General features: G+C 49.7%; 1 pseudogene; it reads right to left on the bottom strand.

Annotated features, from left to right (window-relative positions):
* Nucleotides 1–16,601: 16,601 nt before the first annotated feature.
* LOC144331442 (uncharacterized) lies at nt 16,602–19,571 on the bottom strand (annotated as a pseudogene).
* Nucleotides 19,572–19,786: the final 215 nt, after the last annotated feature.

The raw sequence follows: 19,786 nt of genomic DNA, 5'->3' as shown, positions 1-19,786 counted from the left end.
TTTTTTTTTTTTTTTTCCTGAGACAGAGTCTCACCCTGTTGCCCCAGCTAGAGTGCAGTGGAGCCATCTCGGCTCACTGCAACCTCTGCCTCCCTGTTCAAGCAATTTTCCTATTTCAGCCTCTTGAGTAGCTGGGACTACAGGCGGGAGACACCACGCCCAGCTATTTTTTGTGTTTTTAGTAGAAATGGGGTTTCACCATGTCGACCAGGCTAGTCTCAAACTCCTGACCTCGTGATCTCAAGTGAAGTGAGGCCTGCCTTGGCCTCCCGAAGTGCTGGGATCACAGGCGGGAGCCACTGCATCCCACTGGGACTCAATTTTTAACACATACTTTTAACACTAACTTTTGTGCTATAAAAGTAAATTATTAATTCTGTAAAAAAAAAAAAAAAAAAACCTGTGTGTACTTTAATAAGTAAAACTAAGTTGGTTATAATGTGACAAAAATACAAGCAATAATAATAGAAAAATTATCCAATAGGAACCGTGCAAAGAATTTTATATTATAACTCATGTCCCCTTTCCCTGCAATGTTATTAACTTCTATCCCCATTTTCTACATCAAGGAAATTAAGTTTGGAGACACTGAGTGACTGACTTAAGTCACAGATCTGGTAGGTGGAGAGAGTTTCTCACTCCAGGGACCACAATCTACAGAATAAACTTGTACATTCTTGTACAAATATTTGTTACCATTGTTAACCATTTGTTTAACCAAGTTTAACCATTTGTTAAACTTGTACAAATATTTGTTACCATTAAAGTAGGTAGGCAAACTGTTACTAGCATCAGATTATGGCAGGAATAAGAAGAAAGGGTGGTGGGCTGGTCTTGCTTCTGCAGTTTAATGGGGATCCCTGCACTGAGATGTCTGGCTAAGTGGTCATTGTAACAAATGGCAGAGATCATGAAAACATCAGGGAGCAGGTGGTGGCTGTTCCAGTTTCTGATCTCAGGAAGAGGGAAGAGCTGCAGATGTTTTTACTGTGAATGAGGGAGAGAAACGCTAAAGCGCAGAAATGCTCAGAACCAAAGAGCTGGATCACTCACGCTTCTGGAAAAGACATTAGCATCTTCTCATTGCTCATCTACTGTGCCTGGCACAGCCTTCTTTTCTTTCTTTTTTTTTTTTTTTTGAGATGGAGTCTTGCTCAGTCGCCCAGGCTGGAGTGCGGTGGCGCGATCTCGGCTCACTGCAAGCTCCGCCTCCTGGGTTCTCGCCATTCTCCTGCCTCAGCCTCCCAAGTAGCTGGGACTACAGGCGCCCGCCACTACACCCGGCTAGTGTTTTGTATTTTTAGTAGAGACGGGGTTTCACCGTGTTAGCCAGGATGGTCTCGATCTCCTGACCTCGTGACCCGCCCGTCTCGGCCTCCCAAAGGGCTGGGATTACAGGCGTGAGCCACCGCGCCCGGCCGGCACAGCCTTATTTTCCAGCTTTCTGAATGTGAGTTCCATCCATATCGTTTGCATAGCTGTGGTACTGGGCTGTGGAGAGCTTGGGATGCGTGTCCATGAGGAAATGGGCTGTTCTGGTTATTATAAAATGGCCAAGGGAGGGCACCATGGCACACCTCTGAGTAACCCAGGACACTCCTGTTTGGGGAATGCAAACCATCCATATGGCAGGGGCAAATTATAAAGATTGATCCTGTTACAAGAATGGTTTCAAATCTGACCAACCTCATGGCATACATTGGGGAAGCAATTGTGAAACCCCTTGATTGTCTGAATCTGGACATGCTGTACTGGGCCAATGGTTTGAGTGTGACAGAAAATGTAGCTGTGTCTACTGGGAAAGACTGGGGAAATTTCTTCCTGTGGAGTTCTTTATAAAGCAAAGTGCATGAAATTGTCAGTAATATTGTCGTCTATAAAGGGAAATTACTCTTAGAGGCTAATATTGCATGATGACTACTTTTTTTTTTTGCCTATTTGGAAAAGATCTTTATCTCTTGGAGTATTAAGAAGTCAACATATAATTGCCACCCTATACACTGTGTTCTGGAGTGCCTAATTTATTTTTTTTTATTTTTTATTTTTATTTTTTGAGACGGAGTCTCGCTCTGTCGCCCAGGCTGGAGTGCAGTGGCCGGATCTCAGCTCACTGCAAGCTCCGCCTCCCGGGTTTACGCCATTCTCCTGCCTCAGCCTCCCGAGTAGCTGGGACTACAGGCACCCGCCACCGCGCCCAGTTAGTTTTTTGTATTTTTTAGTAGAGACGGGGTTTCATCGTGTTAGCCAGGATGGTCTCGATCTCCTGACCTCGTGATCCGCCCGTCTCGGCCTCCCAAAGTGCTGGGATTACAGGCTTGAGCCACCGCGCCCGGCCGTGCCTAATTTATTGAAGTGTGAAACCTGTTTTAAATAAAAATCTGTTTCAAAACCAAGGCCAGACATGGTGGCTCATGCCTATAATCCCACACTCTGGGAGGCTGAGGTGGAAGGATCACTTGAGGCCAGGAGTTCAAGACTAACCTGGGCAACACAATCTCCACCAAAAAAAAAATTTAGCAATTAGTCAGACCTGGTGGCACATACCTGTTGGTCCCAGCTACTTGGGAGACTGAGGCAGGAGGATCGTTTGAGCCCAAGAGGTCAAGGCTACAATGAGCTGTGACACACCACTGCACTCCAGCCTGGGTATGAGGCCCTGTCTCCAAAAAAAAAGAAGTCTGGAAACACTGACAGTATTTTTGTAATAGATTGAACCCACTTGTTTAGTTCTTCTGGGGTAAAGGCATAAGTTTACACCCTGGAAGTTGGACACAAATTATCTGCAGCAATATATGGTGGACACAGGTGCAGCGGATGATAGGAACGTTGCTTTAATGCACACTGTGCATTGCAGTTTTGCACAACCTAGTGAGGGACAGCACATTAAACATGTCATAACAATAAACTATTATGGACAGTTGTCTGTTTTCAGACATTGTGGCTACCCCAAACAACTTTAAGTCAAAAGACATGATCATTTAGTTTAACCCTGTTTTAAAAGTCAGTTTAAAAAGGGTACACTACTCTGTAATGCATTTTCTGTATGGAAATCTTTCCTGGTTGGTCCAGTTCGATGATTAAACATCTGTTGCACTGTAAAAAGAATACAAGCCAATAGTGTACTAGAGGATACTCACTATTTCATCATTTTGTGATTCAATGACATTAAAGGGAGTAAAGTAGAAAATATAATAGGTATAAGTGTGTAATTGTAAGGAATAGGAGGGAAGTTCTTCTTGGAACAAATTGGCTTCAAGGGCCCTCGTGTTGACTTTGCTACTTTTGAAGAAAGGAGTGTGATGCTTTCACCCTGAGGGATAATCTGAGAGACTTCACTAGTGACACATGCTTAACAGATGATATTAAAGCAGACTTTAACAAGCCAAAGACAATGTGTTACTTATGAGCAGCAAGAAACATACAGTCTCACCAAAGTGCACCCTTCAGAAAGTGCTGGGCATATAAGTAGTGAGGCCTTTCATTATTCTAATACACATGTTGACTAAATGGACACTTTCTTCAATTCAGATATTAAGACGCCTCTTCCCAATAGTTTGAATGGGCTGTGTATCTATGTCAAGCGTACATTCAGTGAGAAATTTACTAAGATTCCAAATATCTGAAGTATCACATCCTTTAACCCTTTACTGAATATAAAATGAAGCCTGACCTCCAAGAGTCTTGGAAAAATGTGCATTTCTTAGGATTATTTAAAAAATGAATCCTTTGGCCGGGCATGGTGGCTCACGCCTGTAATCCCAGCACTTTGGGAGGCCAAGGCAGGCGGATCACAAGGTCGGTAATCCCAGGTACTTGGGAGGCTGAGGCAGGAGAATCGCTTGAACCCGGGAGGTGGAGTTTGCAGTGAGCCGAGATCGTACCACTGCACTCCAGTTTGGGTGACAGAGTGAGACTCTGTCTCCAAAAAAAAAAAAAAAGAATCCTTCTAGGTGGTTCATCAGCTTAAGCCATGTTGGCTGAACATGAAGACTTTGTCAAATCTTGGAAACATGGATAATATCATTTGAAGGTATTACATTTTAAGGAATAAAATAATACTAAAATTAGGATTATTTTGCCATAGGATAAAATAGAAATACTGCCATACATTTGACTCATTTATATGACTGAAAATCATATATTTTCAGATTGTTGCTTCATTTTAAAAACTAGACCTCACAAAGCTGACACAAGTTATGTGCAAAATAAGGAAGTCACCCATCTCTAGTTCAGGCCTTGTTGCCAATGAAATTTTAAAATACGATATTGATAGCATTTGACTAGACAATAACTAAAATTGGACAAAGGAGATATTTTACTCTCATTGGAGGTTGGCAGCATTTTATTCAGGTTTAAAATTTATGATTCAGCCGGGTGCGGTGGCTCAGGCCTATAATCCCAGCACTTTTGAGAGGCTGAGGCAGGCGGATATCTTAAGGTCAGGAGTTCAAGACAAGCCTACCAACATGGTGAAACCCTCTCTCGACTAAAATTATAAAAATTAGCTGGGTGTGGTGGCACGTGCCTGTAATCCCAGCTACTTGGGAAGCTGAGGCAGGAGAATGACTTGAATCTGGGAGGCGGAAGTGAGCCGAGATGGTGCCACTGCACTCCAGCCTGAGCAACAGAGTGAGATTCCATTAAAAAAAAAAATTATGATTCTCTGAACTGTGGGTCAGGGAACCGTAGAGAACAGAAGTTTGCAGGTCTACACGTGGAATCTGCAATTCTGTTAGGAGAGAATGGCAGTGCAAAAGAGCAACAATTCCTGAGCATCTTCCTTGCAACGTTGACAATGACCCAAAGTTTCTGGGTTGTCCAGTGAGGGGCACAGCTGATGTTATCCCTCCTGTGCTGGCAGTTTTCTAAGTGAGTTCAGATCTTCTAGGAAGGAAGAATAGACATGAGGTCTCTGTGGGAGATCTTTGCAGTGGGAGGTCTCTGTGCAGCACTGTGGAAAAGGTCTCTGTAGGGGCCAAGCCTCCCAAGGAGATTTACAGGCTCCATCTCCGCTTCTCCCAATCCATTAGAACACGCGTTTCCAGCATCTGTGGGGTGCCCGGATGAGGGGATGTGCCTCCAAGTTGTCCTCAAGAGATTCCCAATTGTTTGTGGATGTTGGATGTGCTGTGTCCATGGATTTTGGTGTCTTGTGCATCCAGCAGCTGGAGCTGCCTGCATGTGAGGTCTCCCTAGAAGGAAGCGTTTAGTGGCTGGGTGGGAAGATTAGGGTGCTCGAATGGGTACTGTGTGGAGGTGCAGAGGCACCAGGCTCTAGCACCCTCCTGCCTCCCGGAGAGGCCCAGGTCAGGATCACTGCAGCGACCAATGCCTTGGATCACTCGAGGGCTAGAAGGCACCCACCAACTGTGTAGACAGGAGCACTCAGGGGTGTTGCACATTGGGCATATTGTCACATCAGTTTTGGAATCAGCCTGCATGGAGTCAGTCCAGGACACCCAGCCAGGGTTCCGTCGTCGGGGAGGGGAATGCCCACGTGGCTTGTATGAAGGACACTCCAGGGGACGCAAGGGCTGTGGTCGCTGGGAGGAGCTCAGGGATGACAGAGACCCCAAGGATTCTACGGAGGTGGTCGGGTTTGGTGATAGGGTGCTGGCAGATGGCCGGTGTGAAGGGTGTTTCAGGGGATGCAAAGGCTCTGGTGGCTTGGAGGAGCTCAGGGATGACAGAGACTCAAAGGATCCTACGGAGGTCTTTGGGACTGATGAGGGCATGGAGGCCAAAGGAGCCGGGGGAGCCTGTAGGGACACATGGAAGCTGGTGGGAGAAGCTTTCCCACGCCCCCCACATGGCCGGTGGTTCCTAGCAGGTGCTTGTTTGTACGCTGGCCCCAGGTGGTCTTGGCATGGAAGGTGATGGGAGCTGCCCTCCCTAGGGAGCTCCTTCAGGCACCTGCAGGAGACAGGAGCACAGACTGCAGCTGGGAGCACTGGACACCTGTGGTCCAGGCCCCTCCAGGGCTCCCCATGCTGATTTCACAAAGCTCTGCCTACCCCTGCCCCAGGGCTTTAGTGACATCATGGCTGTGATCTCCCCTCCCAGATCAGCCCCAGGCCCTGGGGTGGCATCCTAGGCCCTGGTAGGAAGAAGGACATGGGAGAGAAGGGGAAAGAGCCTCACTTTTTCAGCAGGAAAGCGTAGACCCCAAGGTTCTCCACTTCTTTCAAGAGAACTCTGTAATCTGGAAAGCAGGAGATGGGTTATGGTGGCGAGGGAGGGAACTGGGATTTATAGGAGGCTGAGTCCGTGTACCCGTAGGAGAGACGCCAGGATCGGGGATTAGACTCTGGAGTCCCAGCATCCCTGTCCAAGGCCACATGGCCCCAAGAGTGATAGCCAGGTGCCGGGGGGCAGCACTTTGTCATTTACAAAGTACTTCCTGAGTCTCAAAGAGGACTCAGCCATGTTAAACAGCTGCCCACATGGCCCTGGAGCCCCTCCTGCAGGTCCACGCAGTCACTGGTCCCCTTGCCCACATAGTCCCCTCCTGGACAACACCCACTCCCTGGACCCCATGACTTCATCCCGGCAGGGAATCGGAGATGGATCCCGGGTTCCAATTGCCCTAGCAGGAGCTTCCCCATCAGGCCTCTGCAAATGACTTCCTAGGAGACTTGGTGCTTGTTCCTAGGAACAGGTGAAGCTGTGATCTCTGGGGCTTCGGGGACCCTCAGAGCCTTACCTTTCGAAGTGATATACCTATTTCTGATCTTTATCCATTCCCCCACTTCAGCTCGATCCTGAGAGACAAGAAAGAGTGAGGGTGCAGGCCAGGTCTCAGTCTCCTGTCCCCACAGCTGCGGACCCACAGTGCTCGTGAATGACACACTTTCTCCACTCAGCTCACGGAGCCCTGTGTGCTTCCGTTTACTTTCACTCGTTTCTGAAGTGCATAATAACCTTTTCTGGTTTCCTTCTTTGAAAAGCACGGAGGGGTTTTCTATGTGAGGCCCACCCTGGGCATCCTCAGTCCCTGTTCCGCTGCTTGTGAAACACACACACTTGGGTCTGCAGGTGCCTCTGAGCTGGCAGGGAGGATTCTGCTTCCGAGGAGGCCAGAGGCGACTCTAGTCTCAGGTAAGGGCTCTCGGGCTCAGCACAGCCCCAGAGCACCACACACAGAGGCTGGGACCCGAGGCACCTGCCCGGGAAGGCGGCTGATGAGCCCGGGCTCAGGGCCTGTCCTCCCACAACGACCTCACCCCTCTCATGACCGGGTCCTCGCCACTGAGTCCCGGGGTTTGTTTTTGCTGTGATGCCTCCCGTGCACCCCCACAGATGGTCTGGGAGCTGGGGATGGAAATCCTATGCCCACTCCAACCCCTGCCTGCCCTGCCGTCCCTAGAGGGATGATGAGATTTCCCATCACAGGAGCGCCTCTGGTTGATTTGGAAAAGTGGAAAAGAGAGCAGGAAAAACAGAATCATTCTCTGCTGGGTGTGGGCTGAGGGCTCCTTACATTCTTGCTGTTCTCCTCTCTGGGAGGCCCTGAGGACGGCTCCCTGGGGGTAAAGTAGGGGCGTAAGATGATCAGGAACATCAGGCTAAACGCAACGAAGAGGATGAAATGGATGATCTCAGGAATGGGGCTCCAGCACAGCTCTGTGTCAAGAACACTGTTCAGAGGAAAGAGAATATCCATGTCAACTGCACTGCTGCCCTCAGTCTACTGAGCCCTGGGCGTCCCCTCTGGGACTATTTATTGGGGCCCAGGCCCACATCACAGAGCTGGGGCCTCCCCCTCACAAAGGGCTCCTAAGGGTGGGGTGGGCAGTGGGAGGAGGAGACTGAGGTCCAGCCCCACCCACCACCACCCACCCCTGCAGTTCCCTTCACCCTCCTGGTCTTCTACATCCCTCCTTCCCACTCCACCTGCTCAACCTGTCAGAGACAGACCTGGTCTGTTTTCCATCCTGTCACCCTGGCACACAGATGGTACCTGGTTCCTTGGAGATCTGCTCAGGCTCCCTCAATTTCACAGTTTTTGAGGATCTGGATTTGTCCCTGAAATTCCTGTTATTTCCAGGGATTATTGCTCTAGTGTCTCCTCTACCTGCTCACTGCAACCTCTGCCTCCCAGGTTCAAGCAATTCTCTACCTCAGCCTCCCGAGTAGCTGGAATTATAGGCACCTGCCACCACGCCTGGCTAATTTTTTTTATTTTTAGTGGAGATGGGGTTTCACCATCTTGGCCAGGCTGGTCTCGAACTCCTGACCTCGTGATCTACCCACCTCACCCTCCCAGGGTGCTTGGGATTACAGGCGTGAGCCTCCTGTGCCTGGCCTCAAAAATGTTTTTCTAGGGCTTTGGCTAAGCACATGAAGATAAGTGATGCCCAATTCAGGTTTTGCCAAATAGCACAACTCTTTTCAGAGGCTACAAATTCCAGTGGCTCTGGCAGAATGAATATCAACCTAGGTCAATTCCTCATAACAAGAACCCACAAATTTGTCAGTCCACTTCATGTCTCAACTATAAGATAATAGCAGGCAAGATGCACATTCCTGACAGGCACAGGTTGTTTATATGGTGATTCTTCTTTGAGTTGTTGGTGTTTTCTCCCTTTCTTCCCTCCCTCCCTGCCTCCCTTTCCTCCCCTCCCCTCCACCTAATAGAGGGCCCACGTCTTCACAGGGTGCTCACCTCTAACTGTCGCCAGCATTAGAAAAGGAAGTCAGGGCCAGGTGCAGGGGCTCACGCCTGTAATCCCAACGCTTTGGGAAGCCAAGGCAGGAGGATCACGAGGTCAGGAGATCGAGACCATCCTGGCTAACCCGGTGAATCCCGGTCTCTACTAAAAAATACAAAAATATTAGCTGGGCGTGGTGGCAGGCGCCTGTAGTCCCAGCTACTCTGGAGGCCGAAGCAGGAGAATGGCGTGAACCCGGGAGGCAGAGCTTGCAGTGAGCCAATATTGCGCCACTGCACTCCAACCTGGGCGATGACAGAGCTAGACTCCGTCTCAGAAAAACAAATAAATAAATAAAAATAAAATAAAACGAGGAAGTCAGAAAGCTAAGCAAGGCCTGGATCAGGAGAGCTCTTTATTCTAATGATGAGAAACCACCACAGGGCTCTGGGAAGGGAAGTGGCATGGTCTGATTTACCTATTTTAAAAAACCCATGTAAAGATTATGGGGGAGAGCAGGGGCAAGAGTAGCAGCAGAGATGCCAGGTAGGAAACAGTTACAAGAATCCAGATAGGTATGGTTGCGGGTTGCTTGGACTCAGGTGGTAATACTGCACAGGTTCAGGATACATTTTGAAGATAAAAGCCAGCTGGTCTTGCTCATGTGGACACTGAGAGAAACTGGGGCCAGGGAACTGGGTAAATTGCAGGGTGGGTGGGGAAGAGGGGGAAGGATGCTACTTTGACTGAGATGGAAACACTGGGGGAGGAGTTGGATGTGAGTCGTGTGGGGGCTTCAGAAATCTTTTGATCTTTAATGTAAGACGGCCTTAGACATACCAGTGGCACTAGAAGCTGCGGAAGCATGGGAACAATCTAGAAATTGGCCAAGAGCTTTGGCTAGAAATTTAAATGTGGGAATCATCAGTTTATAGGTGTCACTGATATATTTAAAACCATGGACCACGGACCGGGCGCGGTGGCTCACACCTGTAATCCTAGCTCTTTGGGAGGCCGAGTCGGGCAGATCACTTGAGGTCCGGAGTTCAATACCAGCCTGGCCAACATGGTGAAACCCCGTCTCTTCTAAAAATACAAAAATTAGCTGAGTGTGGTGGCATGCACCTGTAATCCCAGCTACTCAGGAGGCTGAGGCAAGAGAATCACTTGAACCCGGGAGGCCAAGGTTGCAGGGCACCGAGATTATGCCACTACACTCCAGCCTGGGCGAGAGACTCCGTCTCAAAAAAAAAAAAAGTGACTGAGAACTCAAAAAGTGGGGAGAGCGGGAGCAGGGGAAGGGCTGAAAAACTACCTGTTAGATACTGTGTTCACTATTTAAGTGACAGGTTCGCTAGAAGCCCAAACCTCAGTACCACACAGTTTATCCATGTAACAACCCTGCACGTGTACCTACTGAATCTAAAATTTTTTTAAGGCCGGGTGTGGTGGCTCAAGCCTGTAATCCCAGCACTTTGGGAGGCCGAGATGGGCAGATCACGAGGTCAGCAGATCGAGACCATCCTGGCTAATACGGTGAAACCCTGTCTCTACTAAAAAAAATACAAAAAAACTAGCCGGGCAAGGTGGCGGGTACCTGTAGACCCAGCTACTCGGGAGGCTGAGGCAGGAGAATGGCGTGAACCCGGGAGGCGGAGCTTGCAGTGAGCCCAGATCGCGCCACTGCACTCCAGCCTGGGCGACAGAGCGAGACTCCGTCTCAAAAAAAAAAAAATTTTTTTTTAAAAAGCAATAAGCCATGTTAATAGCAGATACCCTTGGTGTGATGTGATGTGATGAGAATGACATTTTCCCTGCAGGCTTCCTCCCCGTGACACAGGCGCCACACTGGCCATCTTTACAGCCCCGACCCTGGACAGTATTGAGCCCCTGAGCCCCCAGCACTTGTGTGTACAGCTCCCGTCCCCCTGCCCCACCTCACCTAGCTGGCTCTACCTTATTTTGACCTCGTAGCTGAGCACCGTGCTGGGAGGTGGCCGTGGTACAGCCTGTAAGTAGGGCTGTAAATAGTCCAGCCCCATTACCACATGCTGGTCCAGCCAGCTGGCTGCAGGTGAGTTGTTTCTAGAACCAGAGTTTATAAAATGAGAAAAATAGAAGGGACAGAACAGTGTGTTCCCAGAACACACCTGCAGCTCCCACAGGCTAGGGTGGGGGTCTGGGTCCCGGCTCTGCTGGCTCGGTCACCTTGCTTCTCCTCAAGTTCCTTCTGTGGGACTGGGTGCTGTTTCTACGAAACCGTCTGCTCTCCAGTCCCACAGGGTGTTGCTTTCAGTTATCCTATGGCCTCTCCTCCTAGGCTTTGAAACTGGTTCATTGTTTTTTTTTTTGTTTTTTTTGTTTTGTTTTGTTTTGTTTTGTTTTGAGACGGAGTCTCGCTCTGTCGCCCAGGCTGGAGTGCAGTGGCCGGATCTCAGCTCACTGCAAGCTCCACCTCCCAGGTTTACGCCATTCTCCTGCCTCAGCCTCCCGAGTAGCTGGGACTACAGGTGCCCGCCACCTCGCCTGGCTAGTTTTTTGTATTTTTTAGTAGAGACGGGGTTTCACCGTGTTAGCCAGGATGGTCTCGATCTCCTGACCTCATGATCCGCCCGTCTCAGCCTCCCAAAGTGTTGGGATTACAGGCTTGAGCCATCGTGCCCAGCCGATTCATTGTTCTTTTGCTGTATTTTTCCTTGTAGGTTTCAGAATTCTCTATTTATTTATGATAATTTGGGAAGGATCCTGGGAGAGTGAAAATAAATGAAGTGCTCAATCTGCCAAGTTTCACTGGAGGCTCCACTGATCTTTCTACTATGCTCAAATGCCTGCAGAAAATCTGAGGAATCATCTTTCCTACCCTAAGACCCTGGGACTTAGCCCTGGCCCTGAGCCCCTGGCAGACATAAACTAATCAGCAAATGTGCAGGAAAAGTGCAGAGCTGCAAGATCAAAGTCAGATTCCCACTCTCCCTAAAGGCCTGGATTCCCCTGGAAACCCACGTCCCCACTGCCTGGAAGGAGGGATGAGGACCCAAAGGAGTGGCTCTGGGCATCAGCTGGTCCAGGCAGGAGGCAGTTCCCCATGTCCCATCTTTCCAGCGCCCAAGGGAGCCTCTCGGGGGAGTCTCATCACCTCCCCTCACCATCACAAAGCAGCCTGCTCCTGGTCTGTATCCAAACACCCCTGGGGGCGGCCGTCCTGGGTGTGCTCCCCTTGCCCTGATGGCTCCTAGAACTCCATAAGGAGAGGCTCGCCAGGGTCACCCAGACAGTCCCTGACCCCACATTGTCCCGACACACAAGGCTTCACCCAGGAGGAAATAGGAAAAGGGAGTGAATCCCACAGGGTCCCCTCACAAAAGGAAAGCTACATGTTGTCACTTGCACGCAAGATGGGCTATGAGGCTGGAGAAAAACTCCCAGGGTCAACGCCTCCTGGAGTCTTTTTTTTTTTTTTGGAGATGGAGTCTTGCTCTGTCGCCCAGGCTGGAGTGCAGCGGCGCAATCTCGGCTCACTGCAACCTCCACCTCCCTGATTCAAGCGATTCTCCTTCATCAGCTTCTGGAGTAGCTGGGATTATAAGTGCCCACCACCACACCCAGCTAATTTTTCATATTTTTAGTAGAGATGGGGTTTCACCATGTTGGCCAGGCTGCCCTTGAACTCCTGACCTCAGGTGATCTGCCTGCCCTGGCCTCCCAAAGTGCTGGGATTACAGGTGTGAGCCACTGCATCTGGCCACCTCCTGAAGTCTTTGCTGTACAGGGCTCTGTCCTTTTGTGGAGCCAGGAGGGTGGGATTCTGCCCTCATCTGCTGGCCAGTGCTCCCACCTCATTTTACCCAGGGGAAAGCCCAGCCAGGAGAGGCTGGCCTGTTATGCACCCACCACTCGAGGGCCTGTGGGAGGTAGTCACCCCCTTCTGGCCAGACTGAGTGCCTTTGCTTTGCAGTCCACTAATTCAAGTGTTAATCCCACCCTCACCACCATAACCCATCTCCTGCTTTCCAGCTTGTAGAAGTCTCTTGAAAGAACTGGAGAACGCTAAGGACCACACTCTCCTGCTGGAAAAGTGAGGCTCTCTCCCCTTCTCTCCCATGTCCTCCTTCCTACCAGGACCTAGGATGCCACCCCAGGGCCTGGAGCTGATCTGAGAGGGGAGATCACAGCTGTGATGTCGCTAAAGCTGTGGGGCAGGGGTAGGCAGAGCTTTGTGAAGTCAGCGTGGGGAGCCGTGGAGGGGCCTGGACCACAGGTGCCCAGTGCTCCTGGCAGCAGCCTGTGCTCCTGTCTCCTGCAGGCGCCTGAGGAAGCTCCCTAGGGAGGGCAGCTCCCATCACCTTCCACGCGAAGACTGCCCGGGGCCAGTGTACAAACGAGCACCTGCCAGGAACCACTGGCCATGTGGGGGACGTGGGAAAGCTTCTCCCACCAGCTTCCATGTGTCCCCACAGGCTCCCCCAGCTCCTCTGGCCTCCATGCCATCATCAGTCCCGAAGACCTCCGTAGGGTCCTTTGGGTCTCTATCATCCATCCCTGAGCTCCTCCCAGACACCAGAGCCTTTGTGTCCCCTGGAGCATCCTTCACAACGGCCACATGCGAGCACCCTATCACCAAACCCAGAATGATTTCTCTCCTACCTGGCTTTTGTGTTCTGCTCAGGTCTTTGATGGATTGTAGGGGCCACCCACACTGGGGAGGGCCGTCTGCTTTGCAATCCACTGGTTCAAGTGTTAACCTCACCTAGAACTTCCTCACACACACCTAGAATAATGTTTGGCCAAATGTCTGCCCTCTGTGGGCCAGTTATGCAGACCCATGAAATTAACCATCACAGGCTCTGAGACTCCCGGCCCAAGAGGCCCACGCCCTCTAGCTTCTGCTTATGTGGCCCAGGGGTCCCTGGGGACAGTCTGTGGCCTGGATGGGGATGGGGCCACTCAGCAGCGTGTCCCCTGGTCATGTCCTTCACACCTGAGCCTCCCTCCTCCTCTGTAAGTGGGCTCTGTTCTGTACATTTATGGTTCTCGTTTTTATTGATCTATGATAATTATTTCTACCACTTAATTTTTTGTTCTGGCTTTTCTGAACTTCTATTTTATCTCTCCTTTCCTAACTTCTAGTAGAGAGACTCAGTTTTCGTATTCCCCTTCCTCTTTCGAATGACTTGGAGGTTATGGTAGGCCGATCATGGCTCCACAGATACACTCGTGTCTGAGCCCTGGAGCCCGCGAGCATCAGCTGGAATGGCAAAAGACGTGATTAGAGAGAAACCCTGAGAGGAGGAGCGTATCCTGAGTCATCCAGGCAGGCCCTTAATGTCCTAGAAGAGAGAGTCCAAGGGAGCTTCGACCCAGAGCTGCACAAGCAACAAGGCCCTGTGAAAGACGGAGCAGGTCTTGGAGATGCAGCCACAGCGCAGGAATGCCAGGGCAGCCGCCGGAGGCCGGAAGAGGCCAGGAGGCTCCTCCCCGAGAGCCTCAGGAGGGAGCATGGCCCTGCCTTCTCCAGGCCTTGATTTCTGTCTTCTGGCCCCCGGGACTGTGAGGGAATAAGTTTCTGTTGCTGTGAACCCCCAGGCCTGTGGTAGCTTGTTACAGCAGCCACAGGAAACTAACACAGAGGTCGTATTTTCTCTTTTACTTTAATAAACTGCCTTGAACACTTTATTGTGTGCACCAGGACAGGCCCGCTCTTGGTCTAGACACAGCCAGCATCTCTGCAGGTTTCTCTTCCACTGCAACCTCTGCCTCCTGGGTTTAAGCGATTCTCCTGCCTCAGCCTCCTGAGCAGTTGGGATTACAGGTGCGTGCCCCGACACCTGGCTAATTTTTTTGGTTGGTTGGTTGTTTTTCTGTTGAGATGGAGTCTCACTTTTGTTGCCCAGGCTAGAGTGCAATGGAGCAATCTGAGCTCACTGCAACCTCCACCTTCCGGGTTCAAATTATTTTCCTGCCTCAGCCCCCCAAGTAGCTTGGATTACAGGCTCCCACCACCATGCCCAGCTAATTTTTTTTGTATTTTTAGTAGAGACAGGGTTTCACCATGCTGGCCAGGCTGGTCTCAAACTCCTGATCTCAGGTGATCTGCCCGCCTTGACCCCCCAAAGTATTGGGATTATAGGCGTGAGCCACTCTGCACCTGGCCGTTTTTTTTTGTTGTTGTTGTTGTATTTTTAGTAGAGATGGAGTTTCACTATGTTGGTCAGACTGATCTTGAATTCCTGACCTCATGATCCACCCACATCGGTCTCCCAAAGTGCTGGGATTACAGGCATGAGCCACTGCACCTGGCCGAATTGCTCCCACCTTTTATCTATTGTGAATAACACTGCTATCGACAGGGATGGGTGAGTGTCTCTTTATTTCCTTGCTTTCAATTTTGGGGGGATATACACCCAGAAGTGGAATTCTTAGAGCGTCCCTATGTATAATTTCTCGAGGAACCCCCATACTGTTTTCTAGAGGGGCGGCACTATTTTACATTCCCACCAGCAGTGCACAAGGGTTCCAGTTTCTCCACATCCTCACCAACATTCGTTATTTTCTGGGTTTTCTTTGATACTAGTCAATGTAGTAGGAGTGAAATGGTATCTCGTTGTCATTTTTCCATCTCCCTAATGATTAGTGATGCTGATTATGGAGAAATGTCTATTCAAGTCCTTTGCTTATTTTATTTCATTATTTTTTTTAAGACAGAGTCTCGCTCTGTCACCCAGGCTGGAGTGCAGTGGTGTGATCTGGGCTCACTGCAACCTCAACCTCCCGGGTTTAAGTGATTCTCCTGCCTCAGCCTCCAAAGTAGCTGGGATTACAGGCACACGCCACCACGCCCAGCTAATTTTTGTATTTTTAGTAGAGATGGGGTTTCACCATGTTGGCCAGGCTGGTCTCGAACTCCTGACCTCAGGTAATCTGCCCGCCTCAGCCTCTCAAAGTGCTAGGATTACAGGTGTGAGCCACTGCGCCTGGCCTTGCTCACTTCTTAATTTGATTGTTAGATTTTTGTTGTTGACTATTTAATTGAAGTGTAATATTCATACAGAGAAGCCACCAATCCCCAGAGGGCAGCTAGGTAAATTATCATAGAGTGACTAAGTCTGGGACACCAGCCCTCAGATCAAGAAGTAGAATATTACCAGAGCCATCCTCCCCAACAGCACTAAGATAATCGCTTTCCCAACTCACCAGATGTTTCTTTTGCCTGTTTCACAGAAATAGAATCGTGCAGTATGCATTCATTTGTGTCTGGCTTCTTCTGCTCAACATTATGTTGCTGAGATTCACCAACTGTGCATGGCAGCTGTTAATCCATTTTCAGTGCTGTAAGAATTTTACTCTATAAATATACTGAGAGGTACTTATCCATTCTCCTGTTGGAAGTTGGGGCTATTGTGAATGGTGCTGATATGAACATTCTAGTGCACATCATTTGGTGAACACATGTACAGTGCACAATTCTTTTGGGTCTATGCATAGGAGTGGAATGTGGGGGTCACAGGTGTGGTCTCCTTTAGTAGGTATTACTCAAGGGTTTTCCAAAGTAGTTGTGCTATTTTACATTCCCAATAGTAGTATATAAAGTTTCAGTTACTCCACATTCTTGCCCAAACTTGGTATCAACAGTGTTTTTAATTTTAACCATTCTGGTAGGTGTAATATTGGTTTCTCATTGTGGTTTAAATTTGATGGCATATGAGGTTGAGCATGTTTTATATGCTTTTTGGCCATTTGGATGTTCATTTGTTTTTTCCTCTCCATTCCTCCCTCCTCCCTCCCTTTCTTTCTTTTTTTTTTTTTTTTTTTTTGAGCCCGCCACCACGCCCGGCCCCTCCCTCCCTTTCTTCCTTCCCTTTTTTGTCTCGCTTCATTTCTTTCACCCATTGTCCTATTGGTCTGCCAGCTTTTTTCTTAATTAAAAAAAAAAATTTGGCCGGGCGCGGTGGCTCAAGCCTGTAATCCCAGCACTTTGGGAGGCCGAGACGGGCGGATCACGAGGTCGGGAGATCGAGACCATCCTGGCAAACACGGTGAAACCCCGTCTCTACTAAAAAATACAAAAAACTAGCCGGGCGAGGTGGCGGGCGCCTGTGGTCCCAGCTACTCAGGAGGCTGAGGCAGGAGAATGGCGTAAACCCGGGAGGCGGAGCTTGCAGTGAGCTGAGATCCGGCCACTGCACTCCAGCCTGGGCGACAGAGCGAGACTCCGTCTCAAAAAAAAAAAAAAAATTATTTTACTTCAAGTTCTGGGATACATGTACAGAATGTGCAGGTTTGTTACATAGGTAAATGTGTGCCATGGTGGTTTGCTGCACTTAGCAACCCGTCACCTAGGTATTAAGCCCTGCATGCATTTTTCATTTTAATTTGTAGGAATTCTCTTTATACTCTACCTGTGACTTATCTTTTCACCCTCCTCCATTACTCACCTCTTTTTTTTTTTTTTAAGAGACAGAGTCTCACCCTGTCACCCAGGCTGGAGTGCCGTGGCATACTCATGGCTCACTGCAGCCTCAACCTCCCAGGCTCAAATGATCTTCCTGCCTCAGCCTCCCAAGTATCTGGGACCACAGGTGTGCACCACCACACCCAGCTAATTTTTCATTTTTGGTAGAGACAAGGTCTTGCTAAGTTGCTCAGGCTGTTCTCTAACTCCTGACCTCAAGTGATACCCCCCACCTTGGCCTTCCAAAGTGCTGGAATTACAGCATGAGTCACCACACCCGGTCCCATGTTTTTACTCTCTTATTGATGAAAAAATTCTTAATTTTACTATCACCCAATGTATCAATCATTTTCTTTTGGGATAGTGCTTTGTTTGTCTTATTGAAGAAATTTTTACCTGCCCCCTAAGGAGCCTTAAAAATCTCCATATGCCTATAAAGCCCCACTGTTCCAATGTCTATTTTGTGCTAGAAAATAAATGAGGCACTGTCCCAGAGGCGATGCCTATCTTGTGGGAAAACTGTCTTCATCATCATTTGCCAAGTCAGGAGATGATCGGGATGAGGACAATTTCTATGACTCCCGGTGTCTGGAACTCTTCCTGCATTAGAGAGAGTGGGCCTGATGCCGTTGTGGGCCAGGTGGGTGCCCATCCCAGTCCCACCTGCCCACAGGGACAGGGCATGAGGAATGGAGAAGGTGTGGTGTCCTTGGGCAAAGCCAGGCCAGAGATGTGGTTCTGCAAACAGAATGAGGGTACAGATGAGTCTGCCTGCCTCGCCATGGGGCTCCAGGGGCTGCAGGAGGTGGGAGAGAAGCAGGTAGAGGAGGGATCCAGCGGGAAGAAGAGCAGAGCATTCTCCCTGGGAAGGGAAGAAGAAAGACGTACCTTACGTTTAACAGCTCAGTGTTCCGGGGACCAGAGGTGAGGTCGCAGCTGCTGGTTCCCACACCTCCTGTCTCTGGCGTGAGTTGTTGAGATGTCAGAATTGGTGAAAAGTTTGAGATTGTACCAGCTGGTCCAGGAAAGGTAATGGGGGAGCTACAAAGCTTGTAGAAGGGCAGTCAGGGCTGTCCTGTGCACAGGGGCTCCAGGGCACGTGAGCCACGCTGGGGCAGTGGTTAGGGCCAGGCCTCTTAGGAGTGACCCAGACCAGCCTTTTCTTTCTCATTCTCTCACGCTCTGAATTCAAAAGCTTAAACATGCCACGAAATGTCCACCCACTAAAAAGAAAGTATTTGCCTCCCGGGCTCAGAAATGATATTAAGGAAATTGCACATCTACTGACTAGTGACAGAAAGCAAATCAGTGGCTCCTTGAGATGGGATAGGGTGGGAGGGGCTGCAGGGAGGGATTCCAAAGAAGCATGAGGAAGCTTTGGGAGTCGTGATGCTCCTGATCTTGACTATGGTCATGGTTTTGCAGGTATGTACGTGTGTCAAAATTGATCAAATTTTTTTTTTTTTGAGATGGAATTTCGCTCTTGTTGCCCAGGCTGGAGTGTAGTGGCACAATCTTGGCTCATTGCAATCTCCACCTCCCGGGTTCAAGTGATTCTCCTGCCTCCTCCTCCAGAGTAGCTGGGATTACAGGCACCCACCACTACTCCTGGCTAATTTTTTGTATTTTTAGTGGAAATGGGGTTTCACCATGTTGGTCAGGTGGGTCTCCAATTCCCGACCTCAGGTGATCCACCCACCTCAGTCTCCCAAAGTGCTGGGATTACAGGCGTGAGCCACCACACCGAGCCTTGTTCTCTTGTGTGTTAGTTACTCCTCCGTGAGGCTGTTAAACATCCTCCCAGCACACACACACCCACAGACACACACCTGCACGCCCTCACGCAGTTTGCAAGGCAGTGGTTCAAGTTACACTTTAATCCCTCAAGCGTGCTCATCTCACTCTCCAAACCTGCCCTCTTGCAAGGTCCATGGTTCTTCTAAGTGTTCTGGTCACAAGGCAGCTGGATCAACACTCAGAGGTACAGAGCAGGGCAGAGTGTGGTTCCTGCATCTGTCTCGCCCCCACGTTCTTTACACACAGAGACCTCCCCGGGAGCTGTGACTTGAACTTCACAATCTGCAGGGCCCACCCAGGAGCCGTGTCCTCCTCACAGGCAATGGGATCTCCTCTTCTCTCCACCTGTGTGGGAAGATTGGAAACAAAACGTAGAGAAAGTGGGAAGTAAAACACTAAGGGGATGGATCACACCTGAGCGACACCAGGACCGAGGGAAACACTGAGGGGATGGATGGACCACACCTGAGGGTCCCCAGGACAGAAGGAAACACTGAGGGGATGGATAGGCCACACCTGAGCGACCCCAGGACCGAGGGAAACACTGAGGGGCTGGATGGGCCACACCTAAGTGTACCAAGGACGGAGGTAAACACTAAGGGTATGGATGGACCACACCTGAGGGTCCCCAGACAGAGTGAAGGATGGCTGTTGTTGGGATGATAATTCCACATCTTTAGAGAACAAGAATTCCAGGTAGTTCTCTTGTCTCCAAACAGTGTGGTTATGAACTAGCTCTCACTCCAGGAGGCTTTAAGGCTCCATATAATATATGTAGTAATAAAGAAAAACAGGCCAGGTGCCACAGCTCACACCTGCAGTCCCAGCACTTTGGGAGGCCAAGGTGGGAGGACCACTGAGGCCAGGAGTCTGAAACCAGCCTGGGCAA

The sequence above is a fragment of the Macaca mulatta genome, chromosome 9, assembly GCF_049350105.2.
Source record: "Macaca mulatta isolate MMU2019108-1 chromosome 9, T2T-MMU8v2.0, whole genome shotgun sequence".
Taxonomy (NCBI): Eukaryota; Metazoa; Chordata; class Mammalia; order Primates; family Cercopithecidae; genus Macaca; species Macaca mulatta.
The sequence above is the reverse complement of the archived record's forward strand: the minus strand, read 5'-3'. Positions and strand labels throughout refer to the sequence as shown.